At 48.3% G+C, this 23,874-nt stretch overlaps 1 protein-coding gene and 1 long non-coding RNA gene across 2 annotated transcripts in view; both read left to right on the top strand.

The window, feature by feature from the left end:
- The window catches only part of LOC135811972 (transcription initiation factor TFIID subunit 12-like), a 204,636-nt gene that overhangs the window by 63,675 nt on the left and 117,087 nt on the right, over positions 1-23,874 (top strand). The gene's annotated exons all lie outside the window — the stretch shown is intronic.
- LOC135812664 (uncharacterized) lies at positions 350-4,829 on the top strand. The gene is made up of 3 exons (XR_010552910.1): positions 350-361; positions 3,657-3,757; positions 4,564-4,829. It is a non-coding gene; the product is annotated as an uncharacterized LOC135812664 (long non-coding RNA).

Here is a 23,874-nt window from a genome sequence, read left to right as displayed (position 1 = left end):
CAACATTGGTCACCTCTGGGCTGCAGAGATCTTGCCAGTCCTTCAAGTGAGTTCTCAAGTCACTCTTGCCATCCGTGCTTGTATGTATCTCATGTAGATCCGTTCTCAGTGTATTGAATAGCTCTTCATCTTTCTCAGTGGGTAGGAAGTGTTCCATTGTTGCGTGTGTCTGATCATACCACAGATCGCATGCAGCTGCGGTTTCTTCTCTGGCCTCTGCACAAACAGGCTGGGTGATTTCTGCTTCTGTGTCAACCATTGGTTCTGTGTGGTCCACTTGTTTCTGCAGTGTGTCGGACAGTGCATCTGCTGTAGCTTGTCGTCCTGACTGCTCGTTGACAGATTCCCTAGTCCCACTAAAGTTAGTAGTACCTTCTGTGTCTTCCTGCCATAGTGTGATTTCGTCGCAAATACATATGAGCCAGCACAAGCGAAAACCCAGATAATGGACTTGGAGGGCGATTTTGAGATTTCAATACGAGAGCTTTCAGAATTTCATGCAGAAACCAATAAAAAAAACCAGACTCAAAAATCTCAAGAAACACCATAGATACAGTCATTTGTCTGCACCTATGTCCTTGCGAAACATACGGAAAATGATGTTCAAGCGCACGCAAACAATCCAGCGGTGTTGAACGAATAATTGATGGCCCAAACAAAGCTGTCCCAATGAAGCAGATGGAGAGTATTATTAAATCAAGTGAAAGATACTGTACATATAGGTAACATGATATTGAGTCTTCTATACATCATAGCATCAAGAGACTCTTTAGAGTACATGAGGGCATCTACGCAAATAGGCGTAATCAAGAGCAATGTTACGCAAGTGTGTAACTGAGCAATGGCACAAGTATATACACGAAAATAGAAACGAATGTGAAATGATCAAAGTGCTATGTCAGGCTGGTCGGCGAGGATGTTGTCTCACTCTGCAGATGCAGAAGGTGGCGGGCAAACTTCATCTTGAAACTCTGATGGAACATGCTCGCGAATGTGAGAAAAGAGGTACTGCTGCCTCTCTGCAGTCAGTCCTGCAGGACTGAGGACTTTCGGCAGACCAGCACGAAGCAAATCTTCTGCAGGCACTTTCAGCAAGGCAAGCCTCTGCTCAGCAGCATGAACATTCTCTTTGCAATACACTACACCAGGCTCAGCACAGGAAAAGCGCATGTAGTGAAGCTTGGAAATGCCGACCAAGGGCTTAAAGAACTGCATAAAGAACTTATCCCACTCACGCCACTCCAGATTGGAGCCAGGAATAAGCTGCGCCTGATTGCATGCAGCACTACCATTCACTACATCAGCTAACTGGGCCATGCTATAGATATTATTGCGCCTATAGCTGCGTTTCAGCAAACCAAAGCAGCCATCGACCAAACATCTGGTGTGGCCTGTGATCATGAAATGCAGCTCAATACACTTATGCAAGCCAGACATACAGCGCCATGCAAGGTAGGAAACAACAGTTTTATTCTTGTTCTGGCCACAGCAATTATCTGCAGAGAGGATACACTGTTCTTCGCCATAACCATGGTGTGCGAAGAAATGGTGGAGGAGACTTACAACGCTGTTGGGGCCATGGCTCTTGGAGCCATTTGTGCCGATGGTGTCCGTCTCGTCAATCAAGTAGTTCACTTGGTGCGGAACAGCTTCGTTGTTCACCCCAAACACCTGCACTTTCCTTGGAACTTTAAAGTAGAGAGGACCTACTTGTCGCCACTCCTGAGGTATGCTGACGTTTTGCGCAAAATCAAATGTATAATGCGTTTTGAACGTGGCTTGCGAGCATGGAGCACATGGTGGCGCACACTGGGCACTGGCTTGTAGCTGTTCGGCAGCAGAGATAGTAGCGCCACGATAGTAGTCTCTCTCATGTTGTGCTGCTGCAATGTGGTCTTGCAGTGCTGAACAGGCGGCCACCTTATCCTGCTCAGTCAAAGCTGACATGACCCGACGGCGTAGTTTCTCGCACAGATCACACACGTCAGTCCGTGGAGACATAAATTTCAAATGCGGCGTACATTGGTGCCAGATGCTGCGGAAGGAAGATTCTCCCATGACACGAATGCCAGCCGAGTTCCCTGCAGTAACATACAGTTTGTGCACAGCCTTGTATGTCTGGCTTGCAGGCAAAAACACGGGAGGAACGCCATCTCGACCATGTAGTGGTGCAGGGTGTGGGATGCCATAGTGTTCGCCGTGAGACTTTATGAAAGTAACCGCGTATTTGACTTCCTCAAACGTGAAAGCGTTTGATGGTCGTCGACCAGCATTGCCGTGTCGCCGCGCCGTTGCACCGTTGCTTTCCACGTGCTTACACAAACTCCACAGTTTATCTTTCTTGATGTTAAAGATGTAGCGGAACGCACCGGCACACACTCGCTTGCTCTGGAAAGCGTACTTGAAAGCTGAGCGTTTACGCTTTTTCTGGTGGACAGTGAGCTTGTCTCCACAATGCATAGCCTCCAGCACACCACTCAGCAGTAAATCAAAATCAGGTCGCTCCAGCTCTGCCATGTTCAGCCGATTCTGATCAACATCTTCAATAGAAAATAGTGACAAACAATTTTTTGAACATCCACATCTTGGCAAAACTGTGGCTGCAGTTGCAGCATGTTGGGGAACGTCCATACCAGCATCTAGGTCCTCAAATACATCGTCAGTATCGCTTGTCTCTTCTTCTCCATCACCGTCGTCGGTGCTGCTCAGTTCATCATACCGATGGGCAGCAATATCGATGTCGAGCTCCTTGTCGAGGAAATGGCTGTCACTACTGTCATCATCGTCGTCAGATTCCTCCAAAACATTTTGGACAGGTGGCCCGTCAAGAGCAACTGAGCGTACAAATTCTTCCTCGTCTTCAAGGAGCAGAGCAGCGAGGGCATCGTCCACGGTGAACGTAGCTCGTCTGCTCATGCTGTCAAAGAATCATCGACTTACTTCAAAGGCCAAACTATTTTCAAATTTCAGAGCGAAGAGTGCAAGCACGATCCTCCAGAGTAAAATCGACTTCAGTCAAGCGACCGAAACTCAGCCGTCCTTTGACGGATTTCCTTCAAATAAAAAGCACAAGAAAGCTGAGGAACTCAGCTGCGCGATGGTCCGCGCCATAGAACACTACGTCACATACTTGTGACGTAGCGAAGCATTGAACACGCGACACGCTTCGCTGAATGGGGATTTCCCGTATTCAAACTTCTCAAGCCGTTTTCTCAGTTCATGACGTAGCTCCGTTATCCGGTTTTTCGCTTGCGCTGGCTCATATGTCGGCCAGTTGGTCAGTTTCATTTCCCACTTCATTTATTGGCGTTGTTTGACTGGAACCTGGCTGTTCATGCAGTGTTCTACTTCGACGCCGTTTCGTCTCAGTTTCCTCGCCAGTGCTTGTCGTGGTAGGCACATGGCAGACAGGCTGTGAAACTCCGACTGTAGCATTTGCATCAAGTGGACTGATGTCACCACTCAATGGCAGTGGGTTCACATGCTGGACCGATGTGCCATGTAACCCTCTGCTAGCATCCTGGCAATACATACGTTTCCAGGGTGCCTCTTTGTCGATATTGTCCACAGACACCACACTCAGCTTGTCTAGCTGTAGGTTCTGAATGCCATTCTCTTTTGCTATTTCCACCATTGTCATCCTGTATCTATTGTAGGTGTCACGGCCCGCCGTTATTCCCAGCTGAGAAAAGATCCCTGCAAGTGTACTTGACTGGCTGTATGTGTCTAACACGTCTGCAAGCACCAACTGAAGCGGGTAAGTGCAAGCTGGATGACTTATGTGAAGGACTGTCGACACTACTTGCAGGCAGCGCAGGTACTTTGTGTGTGAAGCTTTATCCTGGGGATCGAATGAGGGTGAGCTGGAATTGTCACCATACAACATTGTCCACACCCATGACCATAGGTTGGTGTCGATAGTCTGACAGACCGACAGCAAATCCAACTTCCTTAGTTCCTCGGAACTCTGGTACTCTCGTCCAGCGTATGTACTTGCCTGCTCTAAGACAATTTGGTGGATAACTCACCCTCTCCCATACTTGTAAAGTTCAAAGTGATGTAAATCACTTTCCAACTGTTTAACCCACAATCTCACCTTCTCATCAATTTATCTCTTATTGGCCATGGTGCCATCGTGAGAATAAAGAATTCAAACTCGGGCAGCTGTGCCAATGGACGCCCCACTTACATCGTGTGTGTTTGGGTTGCATTCGTCCTCTGGGGCTGTGTGCAGGCACCGGGATCGCTCCCTGGACAGCGCTTGGTGCAGAGCTTGGGTGGTGTCACAGCCGGTTCGCATGAGCATGATGCCACCCTTCTTGGCTTTGGGGTGTACAATTTGAATGTGTGCTCCTAGCTCTTCCTGGATCAGTAACAGCAGAGATTTGCTTGTTTTCATCGGGGGAACGTCATGTGTCTGGTATAGATGAGTGTAGTATTCATACCATTTAACAAATAGCGTTGCTCCATTGTGTAACAGTTCATCTCCTACTCCGGCAAGCACTTCACCTTCTGCCTGGCATTGAACTGCTTTGTCCTGTGGTTTGTTTTCGGGTGCTGCAGATTGTTTGAAGCGTGCAATCATTACCCGGAGCTGATGGTCTGTGGTGTGACGGCCTTCCTCTTCAACCATCATAAGCTGCTTGAAGTAGCAGCTTCGACAAAATGTGTCTGTGTCTCTGATTCTTATCCCTTTATCGACTCGGAGGAGATGCTCAACAACCATATAATTTGGACACTTCCGTTTAGCCTCGTAATTGCGGAAATGCTTTCTACACCAGCCACAGCGCTCTTCTTCCCCATACCTTCTTTTGCTTGTTCAGAATCGTCTTCTGTGTTACATTCTTTCATTTCCGTTACATCTTTTCCCTTTTTTTTGACTACTCTTCATCTTGAGAAAATTGGCATTGACTGCCTGACTGTCGATAAAAAATACGTCTCCACAATGCAGCTGTTTGCATTTGAATTTTCCCGCGCTTCGGCTTTTCAGCCCGGGTTGAAAGTCTGTACGACAGACAAAAGAGGTGAGCGTTTACATGAAGACAGTTGACACGGGTCAAATACTGATATGCCGCCAAAAGTCCACTTCTACAGTCCTGTATGGTCACGTGAATCCGTTTGCGCGAAATTTGCACCTGCAGTAAATATTTTTTATTAAACTCTCAAAATAGAAATGAAAAACGTAAAATGTTTGGCACCTATGAAGTCAGGGGATGGCCCATGCCTGGTAAAAAAAACATTTGCACCGTTTTCGGTTTATTAAACTCTCAAAATAGAAATGAAAAACGTAAAATGTTTGGCACCTATGAAGTCAGGGGATGGCCCACGCCTGGTAAAAAAAACAAAACAATGAGGAGTTAAATACAAAGAAAACGAACTGAAAATACAAAAGTAAATGAAACACCATTACCAAAGAAACTGTACTGTATCATGTACACCGTTTATGGCACCAGGGCACATTCCGCAGCCGCCAGCACAGCCGAACCAGACAGATGTCGAGGCGGGTTCCGACGGTGACCACTAGGCCTTGGCGGATAATGCCGGCAGAAAAATTGGCAGAATTCGGTACTTTTTCTGGTAAGTTTCATGCATGTTTGGTATGTGGATAAAGAAATGGAGCAGAATTCGAGGAATTGCCCGCCATAAGGTTTGTATGGTTCTGCCAATTTCGGTGCAAAAAAAGCAGAATCTGCCACCTTTTCGAGCATTATCCGCCAAGGCCTAGTGACCACGTAGACTGGCAATCATTGCCCGAACAAGGCAAAAGGAAATCTTCGCCCGTACAAAAGCCATCATAACCGGGAAAGGCTCTCGGCGCTTTTCACACAGCTTGCTGGCAATCCTGGCGAAGAGGGCCGAAGCAGCTTTCCCCTGGCCACCAGTGGTTGCAAAAACCACTCGAACAGACGAGGAATGCTCCACCTCCAGGACTCGCCGCTCATACTTACGCCTCTTCTCCTGCTCGTGCTTTCTGTAGACAGACGGGAGAGTAAGGTTTCGGTTGGAGGGGACAAAAGGGTTAAACACCCGAACATCAAACATTGTCCTCTCTAACCTACTCCCATACACTCCACGTGCTGCCACATCAAGACGAGCATGAGCCTCCGTGTTGGCCGACCGGAGAGGGAATGTTTCACCAGAGAGGGGTTCCAACTCTGGCTCCACGCTGACATCATGCGCAACCTCACGCAACAGATTAGCGGTTAGATCCCGGAGCTCGTTGTGGCGCATCCCAGCGAATCCTCCGATGGCACATGATAGGGCATGGGTGGTGTCGAAAGGCTTTCCACAGGTGCAGTGAGACGGCAACCGGGGAGGGGTCCAGCCGTAGCGCAGACATAGGGCATCCCGGAAGCGAGCCTTGTAACAGATTCACTGTTACTACTAACACTAGGAATAGGATACACTTATCACCTGCTATTATCACGCTGCTGCTGTTAGGTGTTATGTCCATCATTGCTTGTTCATGTATATCCTGAAATAAAGATTATTATTATTATTAAGAATGCATTATGGCAAGGATCATTGCTTATTCCAAGAATGACTACTGAAGTTAGTTGGACTGTTACACTGGTAGCAAGAGGATGGTTGTTCTTTTCGTCGTGTTCGGGCTATGCGCAGTGGCCGCATTAGTCGCCTACGGTATATTCGAGATTCAGAAGCGTCTGAATCACCTTATCGCACTCGGTCAGTGCGATGGATCAGATCAAACGCCAAGACGTGCTCAAGCTCCCAGCGGAGAGAGGCCACGCATGCGCCATGTTAAGTCTCCGCCTGTGTTTCGTGGAGATACAAGAGAGTTCAAGGAGTGGGCCTTCGCCATCGAACTCGCCATGAAGTCCCTGCAGCTGGACAACGCGGAGGAGCGCTTGAGCTACGCGGCGAGTTTTCTGGAGGGCAACGCTCGTCTTTGGTTTATCGCCTCTCAGGAGGCAAACACGCTGTTTTCCGACTGGCCAGACCTGAAGAGCAAGCTGGGAGAAGTGTACGGCCCGGTGTATGACAGGGAACAGGCGCACATCGACTTATTCGCTCTTCACCAAGATGAGACTCTTGACGAATACATCAACACATTTTCGCGGCTTAGCTTACAAGTTCCCGAGCTTGATGACCACTCCAGAGCTATCTTGTTCACGCGTGGGCTGGCTCAGGGCCTAAGCGGTGAGGTACTTAGGGAGCAACCGCAACATTTGGCCCAAGCCATACGAGCTGCGGTCTCAGCAGACCAGTCGATGCGGCTAGCCCAAGCAAGCTACGCCAAGGCAGTGCGCGCACCAGGGCATCAGAGGCGCCAGCCTGGACCCTGGTCAAACCAACCAACACCATCCGGTGGGAGAGAAACCAGGGAGCCAGAGGGTCGTTCAAGGCTGTGTTTCACCTGCAGGAAACCCGGCCATATTGCCAGATTCTGTCCAGAAGGATGGAGGAACGCCACAAGCAAGCCTTCTTTAAACGATGGACACCAGTAAGGAAGGGAGTGCGACTACTGGCGAACACGAGAGCACCCAGGAATAGGCCACGAATCAAAGTTCAGAAAAAATTCAGCCCCTTAGCAAATGAGGAACCGCGCCTCGAGGAGACCGAAATTCAAGCCTCGCCTGTCAAGCATTCGTCACCTGATACTGTTGGCCGGCCTAATGAAGTAACCGCCAGCACAGGGAGCATTTCCGCCGACAACGAACACGACCTAATGCGCGTCCAGGGCAAGATAAATGGACGTCCCCAAACCGCCATCTCATGCAGCATATCGTTTACCAAAACCAGAGATGGATGAGCTTCAAGCTCAGCTCACCGAGCTGCTCCGTAGAGGATTCATCCAGCCCAGCAAATCCCCATACGGAGCCCCTGTGTTCTTCGTTAAGAAGGCGGATGGAACACTTCGAATGGTATGCGACTGGCGTGAGCTAAACCGCATAACCATTAAGAACAAGGCATGCCTACCGAATATTGACGACCTCTTTGATACCGTCCAAGGCAGTGCGTATTTCACCAAGCTAGATCTGAGGTCCGGTTACAATCAGATTCGGATAGAAGAAACAGATATTCCGAAGACAGCAATAAATACCCCATTCGGTCACTTTCAGTTCACAGTGATGGGTTTCGGCCTAACAAATGCCCCGGCAACATTCCAAACCTTGATGAACAGTGTCCTCCAGCCATAACTGCGTAAATTCGTTGTGGTGTTTCTAGACGATATCCTCGTATTCAGCAAATCATGGGAGGAGCACCTCGATCATGTCAGAACCATCTTAAACGCCCTCAGGAGGAATGAGCTATATTGCAAACCGTCTAAATGTGAATTCGGCCGGACAGACGTTCTGTTTCTTGGGCACCGGATAGACGGCCAATGCATTTCTCCAGATCCAGAGAAGATCAAGGCCGTGCATAACTGGCCTGTCCCGACGACGGTCACGCACGTAAGACAGTTTCTGGGATTCGCTAATTACTTTCGAAGGTTCATTAACCATTTCTCGGCCATCTCCAAACCCCTGGAGGAACTGACAGGGAAACATGTGCGCTTCGAGTGGAATCAGACTCGACAGGAGGCATTTGAGCGATTGAAGTCTGCTCTGCTGGATGCACCAGTGTTGCGACTAGCAAACGTCAGTCAGGATTTCCGCGTTGAGACTGACGCAAGTGACTTTGCTGTGGCAGGAGTCTTAACGCAGCAAGCAGAGGACCAGTCCTGGCATCCTGTGGCGTACGTGAGCCGAAAGCTGTCTTCTGCCGAACGGAATTACACGGCCGCCGAGCGAGAAACTTTGGCTGTAGTGTACGCCCTGCAGTGCTGGCGAGTCTACCTATTTCGCCACTTTCAACTCTACACCGACAACATGGGAGTTGTCTACCTCAGGACCAAACCAAACTTAACCAAGAGAGAGGCTCGATGCATTGAATTCCTGGCCGACTATGACTACACGGTACATCACAAGCCAGGGAAGTGTAACATAGCAGACCCGTTGTCACGTCGACCAGACTTGGAACTGAATGGAATCGAGTTCTCTCTGGATGTGAATCAAGGAATTGCGAATCAGATCTCAGCAGGGTATGATAGTGACCCAGAGCTTTCGCCAGTAATCAAGCGCTTGATGGCTTGCAGCGAAGACGCCATGCATGAGCGATACGTCTGGAACAGTGTGGACCGGAGGCTGTACCTAGTAACATCGGGCGATGCTCGCCTCTGCATTCCTCGCGGTCCGGTACGGCTGCAACTGCTCAAACAGAATCATGATTGCCTGACGGCCGGCCATCCGGGGAGAGACAGGACCTATCTGAAGCTGAGCAGATACTTCTATTGGCCAGGCATGAGAAGTACTGTGAAGGACTTCGTTAAATCTTGCGACCGGTGCCAACGCGTAAAGGGTAGCCAGACCAAGGCAGGACTGTTGCAGTCCCTTCCAGTCCCCGAACAGCCCTGGACAGACATCAGCATGGATTTCATCATGGCACTGCCGCTGACCTGCCGAGGACATAGCGCCATTCTAACCTTTGTGGACCGTCTGACGAAGTATGTGCACCTGATCCCGACGACTGTTCATGTTGACTCTAAGGAGGCAGCCCGATTGTACGTGGATCATGTGTTTGCTGCCCATGGCTTGAGCAAAACGATAGTTTGTGATCGAGATCCGCGATTCACGTCGGCGTTCTTCAAGGAGGTTTTCAGTATTCTTGGCGTGGAGCTAAAAATGAGCACGGCCAACCACCCGCAGACCGATGGCATGACTGAGCGTGTGAACCGTGTCATTGAGGATACGCTAAGAGCTTTCGTCAACCATAGGCAAAACAATTGGGATGAACTCCTATCGCTATGTGAGTTTGCGATCAACAATGCCGATCAAGCGTTAACAGGTAACACGCCATTTTTCCTCCACCATGGATGCCATCCAGTTACTCCCTCGAGCTTATTGACGAAGCAGAAAGCTGGAGCTGGCATGGACACGAATGGTCCGCTGTCATGGCTGGATGGCCGCGTAGAGGCACTACGTGAGGCACAGGATGCCATCGTGGCGGCGCAGGCCCGGCAATCATTGTATGCGGATCGAGGACGGGTGGAGGACGCCCTGAAGGAGGGGGATGAGGTGTTGGTCTTCAGGGACTTCCTGCTGACGCCCGAGGAACGAGACAGGCCTTCACACAAATTAAGGCTCAAGTGGTATGGGCCGTTCAAGGTGCAGAAGAAAGTGGCCCCGAATGCGTACAGATTAGCTCTTCCAAGAATCATTCGGGCCCATCCAGTGTTCAATATTGCTGCCCTCAAGCTGTACCATGGCAATGAGATACCGGGCCGTACTCAGCCGGCACCTCCACCCCTAACCGATGCGGATGGCCATACGCGGTACATTGTCGAAAAGGTGTTGTCGCACAAGAAGAGAGGACGGCGCACGCAGTACCTAGTGAAATGGAAGGGCTACCGAGATGCCACCTGGGAGCCGGAGGAATACTTGATGGATGAAGCAGGAAACGCTATTATTCCGCTGAAAACCTACCTGGACCGTTTTTCATAAATTGCTATTTAATTGGCAGCCACAGTTGTATTGCTAGTTTCTACGTGTTGCAATAGAAATGTAGCCTTCTGCATGATTAGGATAGTGCTTCCCTGCCAGCCAGGCGTTATTTGCAGAGGACATGCACTGGATCTTGAGTTCATCAGTGTTGTTTTCGGCTACCATGCATTCCACATATCCATGCATGATCATTAGTTACCATAACTGTTCCTTCGAATTGGTACTGTTCTGACAGTTGAGAGGGGGGAATGGTGTAACAGATTCACTGTTACTACTAACACTAGGAATAGGATACACTTATCACCTGCTATTATCACGCTGCTGCTGTTAGGTGTTATGTCCATCATTGCTTGTTCATGTATATAAGAATGCATTATGGCAAGGATCATTGCTTATTCCAAGAATGGCTACTGAAGTTAGTTGGACTGTTACAAGCCTTGTGGATGGTAAACTGGAACCGGCGAGGTGGCCGACTAGTGAGCCAACTGGAGGCACCTTTCTCTGCGGCTAGATCCAGAGTCCGTATGTGGTCGTCACTCAGGGTATCCCTGAGGGAGGAGAGGGCCATCGCCTGATCTTGGCGATTAGCTGTGCGTTGGGCCGCCTTGGCTGCCTTGGTGGCAGCAACAACTTCCTCGATGGATTCCTCCTGTCGAAGGAGCTGCTCGACTAGAGGTCTGGTGACAGCCGTAGACGTGTGGTACTGCTGGGAAATGGTCCCTGGGTTTAGAATTCCCAAACCACCATGACGACACGGAAGGTCCAGGATGGCACGTTCTTCCTCGCCGGGGGCCTGGCGACCAGTCAGTGCAGGGAGGAAAACTTGGCTGATGGAGTTTTCCAGCGGTGTCAGGAGGTCCGCGATGGCTGGCATTGTCCTCGCAAGGAATGACCACTTATGGCGGAGACCATGGGTAAGGACAGCGTAAGCAGCCTGAGGTTGAGACGCCGCATGTTTGGCGAGGGTCTGCAGCTCTGTGGACCATGTGTCAACCTTCTGCGACACGTAACCGTCGCAGAACAGGGCAGAGCCCACCTGCAGTGCTGTTCAAACCTGGCGCGAGATACGCACAGAAGTACGTTTGTACGATTTTCTTGACCCGGGTTGATTTCAACCCTCCCTATACTGTTTTCACAGCCATTTTTGCTCTCAGCCTTTTTTTGCTCTCTCGACTGTTTTCACAGCCATTAATTTTTTTTGCTCTCTCGACTGTCTTCACAGCCAGTTTTTGCTCGTTTTTCTTCCGGTGCTGTTGAGGTTGCACTCGTAATTGTGTTTATTTTGCCTGTATAAGAGGCTTGGCAGTTACAAAAAAAATAAAATAAACCCGGGTTGAAACGCCTCATGTAAACACATGTAAACGTCGACTTTTCACAAAACGGCGCATCGCCTGGTTGGCCAGCCCCTGGCTTAACAAAATGGGTGCTCCTTTTTAGTTTAGTTTTTTCTTCTTCTTCTTTTTAGTTTAGTTTTTCTTCTCTTCTTCTTTTTATTTTGCTTTGCCCGTTCGTACAAAAGGCCATCATGGCGCCACGAGGCTTTACCGGTTTGAACGCCATAAAAAAAAAAAAAAAAATAAAAAAATAAACCGAAAGCGTTGGTCCCGCTCCGACGTAGACATCTACGCTGTGCACATGTGGTACGACCGAGTTCAAGAGTTCATTTTGAATGAGGAAAGCCAGTACGGCAAGTGCTTGTTGCTTGCGAAATATGGCTTGCCGATATGCGGTGCGCCGTGCAAATATGCACTACATTATCATGTTACAGCGAAACTCAGGAACTTCACAAAATAAAATAAAAAAAACTTCACAAAATTGGCTCAAACACACAAAAGAAATCGGTCCAAACATCGGTCGAAACCGAAATTAATCTGAAATAGTGCAGGAATTTGGCATGTTTCTCAGGATGGAATCCTGCAAACCTTGATTTCCGGAAGACGCAATGCAAAAGCTGGGCTACGCAAGGAGAAGAAAAGAGACCACTGACAACAACAGCGTCACTCTTATCTATAGCAGAGGAGAGAAGAAGAAGTAGATCTGTTTTCTAAGCCGTTTCACGAAGGTTTGTGACTTTGTGTGGTAAGTGCTGTTTTCCACGAAGTATCAAGTGCTGGCGATAGTTGTTCAGTCTCTCAGTCCATCCTCAAGCGTTCCATCGAGACTTACACTGATTTTTGCGATCTTTTTCTTGAGAAGGATTCTCACCCTGAAATGACTTTCGGCGACTGACGTGAAAGAACACTCATGACACCCACCTCGTCGAATGGAGCATGCATTGTTTGCGGTGTATGGGTGCAGGAAGGTGGTATGTTCGCGAGGTGCATATCGAAAATGATCCGAAAGACTTTGTGATGGTGCCATTCGGCGGAGAACATTTGAATTTTTCGTACGATTCAGAGCAGTCGGCGAAAACGAGCCAGTAACCTGAAAGGAGGGCGTGAACAGGTGTAATTTTCGACAATGTGGTTGCCCTCGACCCTGCTCTCGGACACTCGAGTAATGGTTATGGCAAAATCGATGGTGCTCCAGGTTTTTCAGACGCATTTCTTGACCATACTCAATTCCGTAGATAAACCTGTGCACAGAAAGCACACAAGAGTTCAAACTAACTCCACTGTATTCAGTTCACGTGTTTTCCACAGATCCAAAACCCTCCTGGGACCAGGAAAGTGGACAATACGCTGGAGTATAGACGTGCACACTGCGAACACGCCCACGCGCCACTCCTGCACACCCGTGTCGGACATCACATACTGGCCATGTCACGGTGCCGCAGACGTAATGGGCGTGCCCCACACGCTTGCGTTACACACGTTTAGATCCTACACGCACACGTGGAGCACAAACATGTCAAACATGCGTGCCGCGGATGCACACACATTGTTCGTACATGCCGGATACACTTCGCATACATCACATGTGTGTGCGCACGTACCACACCGTCGGAGGAATACAAACGAGCACGGATACGCACACATGAGAGTACCTCACCAACAAAGCCTAGCCAGGTTCGCACTCGGTTTCCCTATCAACAATAATTTCTGGCTAGAACAGTGCAGTAGCAATAGCCGAAACAGATAGAACGCAACACGGTTGCCGAGCAAGTGACATACAGCATAAACAAGACAAACGTATTTTGTACATTCACACACAGTCAACTTCTCTAATAACCACTGCGTATATAACGACAATTCGCAAATGCGACAGAATTTCCATGCCCAGAGCAAAGTGACACACAGCATAAACAAGACAAACGTACGTTGTACATTCACACACTTTTAAAAGTTTGTATACATGTACATGTATGTGATTGTATTGATATGCTTTGGTTTTCTTTCCTCAAACTCAGAGTCAAAGGAGAAGTGACGCGTGCATCATAGACCGTTGAAGTTCGTGTGAATGCATCAGACGCACACATGTACAGGACACTTTGCATTTTTCAAACTGAAACCGTATACATAAGCATGCGTGCGTGTGTGTGTGTGTGTTTGTTTGTGTGCGGGGGGGGGGGGGGGGTACGTGTACGTGTGAAGAGCAAAAACCAGTACTGATAAATTGATAATGCAGGCCAAGCAGAGAGGAATGCAAAGCAGACAATCACCTCTACATTGTAATCTCCTACAAATAACACATACATGTACATGTAGCTTCATAAGCAGAAAACGAGATACTGTGAGCGCGACAGACTCTCACACACACACACACACACACACACACACACACACACACACACACACACACGCGCGCACACGCGCGCACACACAAACACCCCCCCCCCCCCCCCACAGACTAGGGTCCGGCGGATTCTGCCGGCAGAAAATTGGCAGAATTCGGTACTTTTTCTGGTAAGTTTCATGCATGTTTGGTATGTGGATAAAGAAATGGAGCAGAATTCGAATAATTGCCCGCCATAAGGTTTGTATGGTTCTGCCAATTTCACTGCTTTTCGAGCAGAATCTGCCACCTTTTCGAGCAGAATCCACCGTTCCCTACCACAGACACACACCACAAGACCATAAATCTGAAACGGCATGCATTTTGACACACACACGCACACATGCACACACACACACACACACACACACACACACACACAGTCACACACACAACACACACACACACACACACCACGAGACCATACATCTGGCATGCGTTTCGACAGGCTTTAGACCACGAGTTAGGTGATCCACATCAAGGCAATACGCACCACCAGCCCAGCTACATGTACCGATAATTATCTCATACTAGACAGCAACTGAACACGGCACACATACTACACACAAGAGCGCGTACAGCGGCGACTTTCTCCTTATGCTTACGGTTGTCGAATACAGCATTGACGACACACCGAGACACACAGAGGAACACAAACTAGGGTCTACAATGTACACACATACAGTACATGTGCATGCACAATGTACATGTATACACAGCTATGCGTTTGCGTGTTTTCATGCTCCCTTCAAAGGTTTATGTATACGGCATGTATGATTTATGTTGCTTGAGTACGCCCACTTTGAAGGTCGAAGTTGGATTATACAGGGCGTGAACAGGTGAGATTTTTATGTCTAGCTGTTAATTACCCTTACCTTAGCCCACCAAGGAAATCGGAATAATCAAACTCGATGGTGCTCCAACTTCATTTCGACGTAGAAAATTCGCTGTTTGAACATCTCAATTTCAAAGGGTAACCACTGATTTCGATGTGAAAAACGTTTCCTGATCGCCATAAAAAAATTCCTGCCGACACACACCATAACAAGCTCCAAGTTCACAAACAGTGGCCACAAACGGTTGCTCGTCATGAAGGTGGTTCGACACTTTCGACCAAATTCGTTCACTTCCGTATTCAGTTGACAATTATTTTTTGCCGTCATCAAGACTTATTTGGGCCCAAAAGCGCAAAAATCAGTGTTAGGCCGTGATCGTTTGGTCGGATCCAGATCCAGATCCATCGGATCCACTGGATCTGCAATGATCGATTGGTCGAATCCGGATCCAGATCCTTCGGATTTGGATCCGAGCAACCCTGCCCCGGGAGCAGGGTTGACTGGATCCATCGGATCCAAATGTGACCTTTGTGCGTATATGGTGGGTAAAAATCATTTTTATACTCATTGTCGTACGTCTAGTGGACTTTTGTTGACTTTTCGTACGACGCGGGCGATCAGTACGACTTGTGCCTTTTTTGGGTGACCTGTCAGCGCCATTTTTTACTTCGTCAACATGGCAACAGCCAAGGTCCGCAAAAAAGTGTTCGGTTGATTCTGAAGGATCCGACGGATCTGAGATTTGGATCTGGATCTGGATCCGACCAAACGATCATAGCCTTCTAGTCTCGATTAGTGGCAGAGATATGTTTTTTGCACGCTTGAGGATGGACTGTACAACTTTGCTGTAGAAAAGGTCAAAATCGTACACCAAATCGCTTGTCGCATCGCATCGCATCGCAAAAGTTGAGCCAAGCTCAACTTCTGCGACAGCCTGCGATGGCCCAGTTGCGGCAGTTGCGTGGGCCGCGACATGGCTGCGATTTGGGGTTTCCCCGGTTTCGCGCCTGTCGCATCGCGTGTCGCATCACAAAAAAGCTTCTGTGAATCCCGCTTAAAGGCCGATTCACAATACAACTTTCTGCGACGCGACACGCGATTTGCGACAGTTGCGACAAGAAACTGCCTGTCGCGAGCTGTCGCAAGCTGTCGCAAGCTGTCGCAATGCACCTGTCGCAGAAGTTGAAGAAAGTTCAACTTTTGCGACATGCGACACGCGACATACACAAATGGAGTACAGTTTCGACCCTGGGTGCACGTGCAGTGTAAGTGAAGTGCACGTGCATAGTACTACTTGTGCATGAGGATGTCGCAAACATGAAGAATATTGTGAACCGTGTGTCGCTGTCGCAGCTCGTCGCATGCGTCGCAAGTCGCATGTCGCGTCGCAGAAAGTTGTATTGTGAATCGGCCTTAAGTCTCGATGGAACGCTTGAGGATGGACTGTGATTGGTGACAGAAAAAATAAAAACTGCTTTATGGCAGTTTTCTAAAAAAAGTTATTGTGTTCTAGGGCATGTTCGATTGTACGAATCCATCAGCCCCGGACCCGGATTCGCCAGATTTGTGCATGTTCGATTGTACGAATCCGAATCCCGAGAGCACGGATTCGGATCCAGTCAACCCACCTCCCAGAGACGGATTCGACGGATTCGACAGATTCATTTCGATAGTACGACTCGCATCTACTCAAAACTCGCAATATGCGTACACTAGGTCAAGAGCTTACCACAACGCGTACAGATACTACGGGATGAGCTGTAGCTACGCGGTTGCTAAGGCCTTGAAACGGATTATCGGTTGTGCACATTCGATTGTATCCGTCCGATCGAAGTGATCTGGTCGGCGGGGATCGGGATCCAGTTTCGACAATCGAATGCAGCCTTAGTCCATGGACCCCGTCTAAAAAGTAAGAAATTAACGAAATGTGATAGCCGAAAATTAAAATTTCACACAAAACCTCACAATAATCACACACAGAATGAAAAGCTACATGTAGAAGACCTTTTCCCCTCGTGATCCTCTTTCCTATGCATACATGACATGCATGTTGCCAATTGTTGGTGCAGTACAAGTTTAGTGTTGAAAGCAGCATTTCAACTGTTGTGATTATTGTGAGGTTTTGTGTGAAATTTTAATTTTCGGCTATCACATTTCGTTAATTTCTTACTTTTTAGACGGGGTCCATGGACTAGAACACAATAACTTTTTTTAGAAAACTGCCATAAAGCAGTTTTTATTGCTATAATAGCTAGTGTATTCACGGAGCCAAAGAAGTCTTCTTCTGCCCCCACAGGGTCTTGGTTAGTTCTCTAGAAGGGACGAGAGCCATACCTAAATTCAATAAATTCTCCAATTCCAAAAGCCTCAAATGAAGGCGTCTTGGTGACTTCGTTTCCCGCGGTTGCAAATAAAATCAGCCCTTGAGTACCCCTTGGCGCACGGACTGTACGTGAATCCGTTCGCGCGATTATTTGCAGCTGCATGCAGTGCCGTTCAAACCTGGCGCGAGATACGCACAGAAGTACGTTTGTACGATTTTCTTTTTTTTCGGGGCGAAATTTCAACCCGGGTCAAGCGCAATGCGTCATGTAAACGCGCCATTCACTTTGTGCACATGTACATGGCGGGTTGAAATCTGACCCGGGTCGAACTCAACCCGGGTTGAAACGCCTCATGTAAACACAGTCAGTCTCTCTTCTCTGCTCGCAGACCTTTTTGGATAGTCACTTTGGTCACTTACAGCCTCCGTCGTCCTCCTCCCGGTGAGTTTCTGCTGCTGTGGTTAGGGGCCGTCCAAGGTTACCAATCATATTTTCAAAACGAAAAGTTTTAGTTTGGGGGTGGGTGGTTTTAGTGGAGTTTCGTTTTGAAAATAATTATTGAATGCAGATGGAGAATGCCCAGTAACTTCTGGGTACCGAAAATTGACATCAATATTTTACTGGAATTCGTATTACCTGCAGAAAAGGTGGGTGGGTGGGGGCTGAAAAATACTAAAACTTTTCGTTTCGTAAAAACAATCGGTAATCCCGGACGGCCCCTTAGTCCCCTTCTCATGGTCTATATCGTACTTGTGCTCCGTTTCAACCCGCGGTATTCTCTATTGGCTCCATGGCTGTGTGAGCTATGATGCTGGTGTCATTCTTGTAGAGCGTATCCCGTGTATCGATGGGTTCTTGCTGTCTGCAAGAACTAACAGTACAGTTGAACATCGATTATCCGCACATCGAGTATGCGACCATTCGATTATCCGTAACAGTTTTTTCGGGCGCACATGCCGTAGAGTACGCACTGTGCATGTAGTGAGCCATTCAAAAAATACGAAAATTTTGAAAAGTAAAAAGGTCGTGCGGCTAGTAATAACCACTGAAAGTGTGTGAGTGACAGTTTTTTTCTTATCCAGAACATTCGCCTTATCTGAACACCGCCTGACAGTTGTCTGCCCAGAGGTGGTCGGATAATCGATGTTCAACTGTATGTCAAACTTTCTGTGTGTCAGGAAGAGGTTTTAGACTCACGGGTTCACGGTGGGTGGTCTAGTCAATGGGAAAGCCGTGAGCAAAATAGTTAGAGGGAGGATTCACGCTCGTGTCCTTTCCGCCTCACTATGCCTTGTAGTAGGTAGGGTCTTGTGGGAATGGAAATTGCTGACGTACGCAACCAGCATGCGGTAAACACTTAAGCGGGATTCACAGAAGCTTTTTTGCGATGCGACACGCGATGCGACGCGATCTGCGACGGACGTTTGCGATGCGAACTCGCGAAATACCATTCACAGAAGAAGTCAGTGATGCGACAACATCTTGCTGATTTGGCTACTTCACCATGATATTCGCGCGGTTTGATACAACTTGTACAAATTTATAGGCAACTCTTGAACCTTTGTACAACTTTGCTGTAGAAAAGGTCAAAGTCGTACGCCAAATTGCTTGTCGCATCGAATCGCAAAGGTTGAGCCAAGCTCAACTTCTGCGATTGCCTGCGATGGCCCAGCAGGGGTCATGATAAGATTTCGAAATTGCTCTGACACAATGTCCTGCCACTTCTGGAACCGGTTGGACATGGCCGGACACTGTGATTTTTTTTAAAGTCTGGTACTCTTAACAAAAAATAATTACCGTAAAGTACCGCCAGAGCGCCCCGTCTCGCGAGAGCGGCCCACCTTGATTCTACAGCTAGAGAAAGGAAAATCGTATGGCAGAGTGCCACATAGTGTGTACAATGTGAGAATCTTAGTGTACTAAGGTCACACTTGGCAGGGTTTTGTGTGGAGCTTGTGTCCGCTTGAAGGTACGGATTGACTGCAAAACGTGCAATATGTGTACAAGGTTCATGTCGTATGACCTACAGACAGCAGACCACCTCCACAATACGACCACGAAAGGATGAGATGGTGGGGCGCTCTGGCGGTACTTTACGGTATTAGGGCCTGGTCAGACTGCGGCAAAATCGAAATAATCCTAGGATTATAATCCGAATCTCCATAGTAACCTGCCACCAGAGCGGCAAAAGCGAGAGTTGACGCTCCAAAAAAAAAGCAAGAACGGACCACGCTTTTCCGCTCCAAACAGGATTTGACGCTGATACGCCATTGACGCTGATAATCACTGATTTTTTCATCTCGATATCGAGGAGCTAATTGGCCACGGACAACAACAAAACTCATAAGGATGGTTGCAAGGATTGCACTGAAGGTGTTGGCAATCCCGAAGGTGAAGGAATTTGACGTCGTTCGTGGAGATTACCACTTGACGCTCGAAATGAAGTTTGAATTTTCACTCTCCCCACATGTGTAGTGTGATCGCGATTCAAATTCTGGACGCTGTTCTTTTTTCGTCAGGCAACCAAAATTTGCCGCAGTCTGACCAGGCCCTTAGGGAGGTTCTGCTCTATGTTTTGGGAACGCGACGCAAAGAATCACGCGAACTTTCTTCGCGTTCCCGTAATGTAAAGAAATGATGTTCTGCTCTACGTTTCACCAGAGAAGTCACGTGGAATGTGTACTGGGAATTTTCCCTTCCATATTTGGCAGTTTTCTGCATGCAGTTGATCGATACCCAGCAAATCCGTACGTATTTTCTCTGCGTGTGCCGCAACGTAGAGAACCCCATCTCCGCGTAGAAATCTGGAGCCAAAACACGCGAAGCCGTAGACTCTAACCCAGACACCTGCTCTCTACGTGATTTCTCTACGTTTCACGTATAGCAGAACCTCCCTATTGTCTTCACCAATTTCACACCCGACACCACTGCATAATGCACACATGCATGTACATGGTACATCACACTGCGGTATAGCTGGTCACATCAAGGATGATCATCACACAGATCTCAAGTACGTATCTTGTATCTCGTAGTGTAACACGGATTCAAATCGCTGTGCGTTTTTCAGCAAACATAGCAACTGTGATATGAGCGTGCAGTGTTTCTGCACATTTCGGATTTGAGCTAGTTTTTCAGCGGCAGATCAAAGACATTCATTTTTACGCAGTCGACAAAAGACAAAGTGGGCACCTGCTTGCCCATTCTAACTTCTTGTTGCCAGCTCCAAGATCGACAACATGTCACTACTCGAGTTGGCTGAAGGCTCCCATCTTTGGAAACGCGATGTGCTCTTTGAACAGCACGTAGTTTCTACGCGACGTTGAATTTCTGACTAACCTTCGCTGCTGCTGCTCTGTCGATCTTGCACAGTGCCTGTGCAAGAAGGAGCGTAATTGACTGGATTTGCAGAAGACTGCTCCTTTCGATAGAGGCAGATCGCAAGCTGGCACAAATTTCTGACGCCTTGTTTACCTGGAACAGGGACGTTTTCAATATTTCGGATTGTAAAAGCGCCTCGCGTAATAGTTCCTATTGTAGCGAGAAAGCCAAGAAATTTCATTTCAAAACTCCTCGATCGTTTGCTACTGGAGCTACACTGAAGTGGACAGCTCCCTGTCTTGCTGTGAAACCCTCTTGTCACAGGTTGCTGCTCCGACTTTGTGAGACTTCTTCCCAGGCAGAGCGCCATTGTCCTCAGCCGTTCTCTTTCCCAGCGACGCTATTTTGTGAATTTCGATCGGACAGATTGTCCGTTCAAGAAAAAAAGCGCCGGATTCGAATCGAAAATGGTCGGAAAATGTCCGATGTCCGACCGTTATCGTGTCCCCTGGCCCAGTTGCGGCAGTTGCGTGGAGTGCGACATGGCTGCGATTTGGGGTTTTCCCGGTTTCGCGCGTGTCGCATCGCAAGAAAGCTTCTGTAAATCCCGCTTTAAGCCTAGTTCACATTCGACGCAACGCCGACGGTACGGGACGTAAGGGCTAGTCGGAACGGCTGGGGTGAGCTGTAAAATCCTGTACGATTCGTACGACACGACATGCAGCAGTCGTTGCGACGTTCAACGTCGAACGGCGCAAGTCATAACGCACGGTCCGTGACGGGGTGACTTTCGGACCTAATTTCTCGTTTTTCGGGACTTCTTTTCAATTATGTCTCCTTCAAAGAAGCGGAATCAAGTTCACAATACCAGTTTTTCATGAAGACCAAAACATTAGCCCTGAAAGTTGTGGCATTCAAATAATAGCACCAGGAAATGATAGAATAGTTCGTCTGTCACGCTTCTGAACTATCCCTAAATACAATAAGTGACATGAGATCTTATGTTGCTAAAATTCAACTCAAGTCTTGCTAGCCATTCTGTGACTTAGCATGGGAAGCGCAGTGTTCGAAATGCTAAAAATGTCCAAGTACGAATCGGGAGTAGTCGACGCACGACGCCGTCTCCTGTTCACACTCAAATTGCAGCCGTTTTGTACGCTTGCGTCCCCGTCTACGCCCGTCTAAGGTATGACAAGTTGGATGGATCCAACTCTTCCCGTCGCTTCCCGATCTGTACGGTAGTACGGTTGCGTTCCCGTTCCTGGTGTTCACATTGGACGCCGTCAGACCGTCCCGTCGCTTCCCGTCGATCCTTACGTCGCGTCCCGTTGCGCCCCGTCGAATGTGAACTAGGCTTTAACTCATGATCACCTACAATCTAGTCCAGTTGTACGTCGTACCTCGGCTTTCCTTTTTCAGCTACTTGTCACTTGGGGGCAAGAAGCTGGGATTGTGAACCAAGTTCTGATACACTTCCATAACACCGGTCCGGTATTCATTGTTCCTTTGCTGGGGAAACCTGACGAGCATTCCAACCATCTCTAGTGGTCAGATTCGCTACAATATCAGGAAATTGGGTCGCATTGTGTAGAGGTTTTGGCAAAGATGCGCGCTGCACGTTGCACTTGTACTTGAGGTATGTAAGGTGTGGTCCTTGCATTCACACTGCATGCTGTACACTGTAGCTTTACCCTGAGCTGCCCGCCACCTGAGCGAGGCTGCCAGTGCATGAACAGGTAGTTGAGGAGCGACATTTGCTGCACCTTGAGAAAGTTTCCACTACTGGTCTACAAGAGTGCTTTGTACGGCATAAGGTGAAGTAAATTAAAAGTCCACAAATAACATAACCAATATGGCAATGTGTACTCACGTTGCAGTAGTGGTAAGAGTACATTCATGTATGGGAAAATTGTGATCTCAATTAATTTTAGTTGTCTCCCAGTCAACCCATAGTTCTTATTAACAGCAGCCTCAGGCCATGTTCCAACAGTTGGGCCACTACAGGGAGAAGTAGCAACATTTGGCTTGTGATCAAATAATTACTAGTTTCCCTCAGAAAATTGTCGATACATCATGTGCTACACAGCAAATCTTTGCATGTGTGTGTGTGTGCGCATGTGTGTGTATGTGTGTGTGTGTGTGTGTGTGTGTGTGTGTGTGTGCTTTAATGGCTGAGGTTGTTGGTATGTCTGTTGGCTCTGGGTTCCCGGTACTCAGTAGCCGAGGCTGGTTGGTGAAGTAACTCCAATTTCACTTCAAAGTACCAGTGCATCTAGTGTCTGCTGCTATCAAAGCAGCGTGCTGTCTATACTGGTTACCCCAACAAGTGTAGTGTGTGCATATGTAACTGTCTTGGCCATTTTATGCCGATGTACTCCGTGTGGTGTAGACCAGGCGTGCATTGGTGGTCTATTCACATGGCTTCGCCAGTTGTGTGGATTAGACTGTTATCTGGCGCAAGTCTTGATCTGTCTCATTCAGATCTTGTTCGCTATCGTTGCTATAAGAGAAAATCTGTGGGTGCACATCCAGTGCATTTGCAGATTTGCGTGCTTCTCTTGCGACGGGCGTATACATGCTACATACATGGTACATGGCGTGTGTGTGTACGTAAACGTGCACGTGTGAGGATATGTGTGAACACATGTGTTTGTGTACCGACATGCGCATTAGTGTGTGTATGGGTGGGGAACGGTGAAGGTGAGAGGGTGCATGCACATGGCTAGGGGAGGAACGCACATGCGAGTGTATGTGTAGGGGAGGAGTGCATGTGCGAATGGATGTGTGTGTGGGGGGGGGGGGATGTGTGTGTGTGGGGGGGGGGGGGGGGCAGTGGATGTGTATGGAGGAGGGGGAGTGGATGTGTAGGGGGGGGGGGATTGGATGTGGGGGGGGGAGTGGATGTGTGTGTGTGGGGGGGGGGGGGGGAGAGAGGATGTTTAGGGGGGGGGGGGGGGGAGAGTGGATGTGTATGGGGGAGGAGGAGTGGATGTGCATGTGTCGGGGTCAGGGCACTGAGTGGTGCACGTGTGTATGCATGCAGTAGAGTTTCCTGTTGATTATCTTGGGATCGGCACTTTCTTGGAGAATCACAAAACCCATCGGGCTTTGGTCACCACTCCAATCAAAATCTATCAATCAATCCATCAATGGAAATCCTTCAAGTACATTGTT

Source organism: Sycon ciliatum, chromosome 3, assembly GCF_964019385.1.
Source record: "Sycon ciliatum chromosome 3, ocSycCili1.1, whole genome shotgun sequence".
Classification (NCBI taxonomy): domain Eukaryota; kingdom Metazoa; phylum Porifera; class Calcarea; order Leucosolenida; family Sycettidae; genus Sycon; species Sycon ciliatum.
Note: the sequence above shows the minus strand (reverse complement) of the source record. Positions and strands in the feature narration are given on the sequence as shown.